Source organism: Micromys minutus (assembly GCF_963924665.1).
Source record: "Micromys minutus genome assembly, chromosome: X".
In the NCBI taxonomy this organism is placed as follows: Eukaryota; Metazoa; Chordata; class Mammalia; order Rodentia; family Muridae; genus Micromys; species Micromys minutus.
The window spans coordinates 40,048,095-40,051,422 of NC_137970.1; the positions used below are offsets into that span (position 1 = coordinate 40,048,095).

At 42.6% G+C, this 3,328-nt stretch overlaps 1 pseudogene across 1 annotated transcript; it reads left to right on the plus strand.

Moving 5' to 3' along the window:
• Window positions 1–1,347: 1,347 nt before the first annotated feature.
• On the plus strand, window positions 1,348–2,142 carry LOC308415985 (small ribosomal subunit protein eS4-like; annotated as a pseudogene). The gene has a single exon. The product of its transcript is annotated as a small ribosomal subunit protein eS4-like (transcript).
• Window positions 2,143–3,328: the final 1,186 nt, after the last annotated feature.

Consider the following 3,328-nt stretch of genomic DNA (forward strand, 5'->3'; position numbering starts at 1 on the left):
ATCCTACTACAAAAGCTTATACTCAACAAACCTGGAGAATTTTCTAGACAGATATCAGTTACCAAAGTTAAATCAGGATCAGATAAACCATCTAAACAGCCTCATAACCCCTAAAGAAATAGAATCAATCATCAAAAACTTCCCAACAACAACAACAAAAACAAAAAGCAAAAAAGCTCAGGACCTGATGGGTTCATAGAAGACCTAATACCAATACTCTCCAAACTATTCCACAAAATGGAAACAGGGAATACTATCTAACTCATTCTTCGAAGCCACAATTATACTGATTCCTAATCCACACAAAGACCCTACAAAGAAAGAGAACTTTAGACCAACTTCCCTCAAGAACATTGATGTAAAAATACTCAATAAAATTCCTACAAACTGAATCTCAGAACACATCAAAATAATAATTCAACATGATCAAGTAGGCTCCACCCCAGGGATTCAAGGGTGGCTCAATATACAGAAATCCATCAATGTCATCCACTATATAAACAAATTCAAAGAAAAAAAACCACATGATTACCTCTCTAGATATTGAGAAAGCATTTGACAAAACTCAACACCCCTTCATGTTAAAAGCCTTGGTAAGGTCAGGTATTCCAGGTTCATACATAAAGTAAAAGCAATATACAGCAAACCAGTAGCTAGCATCAAAGAAAATGGTGAGAAACTTGAAGTCATCCCTCTAAAATTAAGGAGGAGATAAGTTTGTCCACTCTCTCCCTACCTATTCAATATAGTACTGGAAATATTAGCCAGAGCGATAAGACAAAAAAAAAGAGGTCAAAAGGGATACAAATTGAAAAGGAAGAAGTCAAATTATGATATTTGCAGATGATACTTGAGTAACTCCAAAAATTCCACCAGGGAACTTTTACAGCTGATAAACACCTTCAGCAAAGTGGCTGGATATAAAATTAACTCAAACAAATCAGTACCCTTCCTCTACTCAAAGGACAAAGAGGCTCACAAAGAAATAAGAGAATCGACACCCTTCACAATAGTCACAAAGACTATAAAATGCTTGGTGTGACCCTAACCAAGCAACTGAAGGATCTCTACAACAAGAACTTTAATTCTCTGAAGAAGGAAATCGAGGAAGATCTCAGAAGACAGAAAGATCTCCCATGCTCATGGATTGGAAGGATCAACATTGTACATCTTGCCTAAGGCAATCTACAGATTCAATGCAATCCCCATCAAAATTCCAACTCAGTTCTTCATAGAGTTAGAAAGAGCAATTTACAAATTCATTTGGAATTTAAAAAACCCAGGATAGCAAAAACCATTCTCAACAATAAAAAAAAGATTCTGGCTCTCTCCGTTCCCAGTGCAGCCATGGCTCGTGGTCCCAAGAAACATCTGAAGCGCGTAGCTGCTCCAAAGCATTGGATGCTGGATAAGTTGACTGGCGTGTTTGCTCCTCATCCATCCACTGGTCCTCACAAGCTGAGGGAATGCCTGCCTCTGATCATTTTCCTAAGGAATAGACTTAAATATGCCCTGACTGTAGATGAAGTAAAAAAGATTTGCATGCAGCGATTCGTTAAGATTAATGGGAAAGTCAGGACTGACATAACCTACCCTGCTGGGTTTATGGATGTCATCAGCATTGACAAAACTGGAGAGAACTTCCGTCTGATCTATGACACGAAGGGTCGCTTTGCTGTTCATTGTATTACACCTGAGGAGGCCAAGTACAAGCTGTGCAAAGTGAGAAAGATCTTTGTGGGCACAAAAGGAATTCCACATCTGGTGACCCATGATGCTCGTACTATTCGATACCCTGATCCCCTCATCAAGGTGAATGACACCATTCAGATTGATTTGGAGACAGGCAAAATAACTAACTTCATCAAGTTTGACACAGGAAACCTGTGTATGGTGACTGGAGGTGCTAACTTGGGAAGAATTGGTGTAATCACCAATAGAGAGAGACATCCCGGCTCTCTTGATATGATTCATGTGTAAGATGCCAATGGCAACAACAGCTTTGCCACTCGGCCATCCAACATTTTAGTTATTGGCAAGAGCAACAAGCCATGGGTCTCTCTTCCCCTAGGAAAAGGAATCCGCCTCACCATTGCTGAAGAGAGAGACAAGAGACTAGCAGCCAAACAGAGCAGTGGGTGAAATGGTTCCTAGGAGACACGCTGGAGGAGTATTTGTACTCTGGCTAATAGAAGGCTTTCCAGGCAACATGCTAGATTAAACAGCATGGTGAAAAAAAAAGATTCTGGGGGAATCACCATCCCTGAACTCAAGCCATATTACAGATCAATTGTGGGAAAACTAACTGGTATTGATACAGAGATAAGCAGGTAGACCAATGGAATAGAATCGAAGACCCAGAAATAAACCCACCCATATGGTCATTTGATCTTTGATGAAAAAGCTAAAAACATTCAATGGATAAAGGTCAGCCTCTTCAATAAATGGCTAAGATAAAAAACTCAGGTGACAGCAGATGCTTGCAAGGATGTGGCTAAAGAGGACCACTCCTCCACTGGTGGTAGGATTGTAAACTGGTGCAACTACTCTGGAAATCAGTCTGGAGGTTCCTCAGAAAATTGAACATAGTACTACCTGAGGACAGACCTAGCTATACACTCCTGGGCATATACCCAAAAGTAGCTCCAACATCTAACAAGAACACATGCTCAGAAATGTTCATAGCAGCCTTATTTATAATAAGGTCAGATACTGGGAAGAACCCAGATGTCCCTCAACACAGGAATGGATACAGAAATTGTGGTACATTACCCAAAAGAGTACTACTACTCAGCTATTAAAAACTATGAGTTCGAACAAAAACTCAGAACATCTGCCACTGGGAACAGCGGAGATCCAGGGACACAGGCCTGGTGAGACTGCATAGCGAGTAGCTGGGGCCCAGAAAGTTCTGGGCCGAGCTCCCAGAAAGCGACCCCCCCATTGGTTCAGGGGAGCAGGAACTCTGCAGAAGGGACTCGGTTTCCACCCAGAAGACCCGTACCTGCAGAACAGGTGCTCAGGCCATCTGCCACCAGGAACAGCAGAGATCCAGGGACACAGGCCTGGTGAGACTGCACTGTAAGTAGCCAGGGCACAGAAGCTCTGGGCCAAGCTCAGGGAAAGAACGCCACCCCCATTGGTTCAGGGGAGCAAGAACTCTGCCATAGGGACTCGGTTTCCACGCAGAGGGCCCTTGCATGCAGAAAAACGCTCAGCCCATTTGTCACTGGGTACAGCGGAGATCCAGAGACACAGGCCAGATACACCGGAGAGACGGGAACCAATCACTGACAAGAGCACATATAATCGCAGACAACAAGATCGC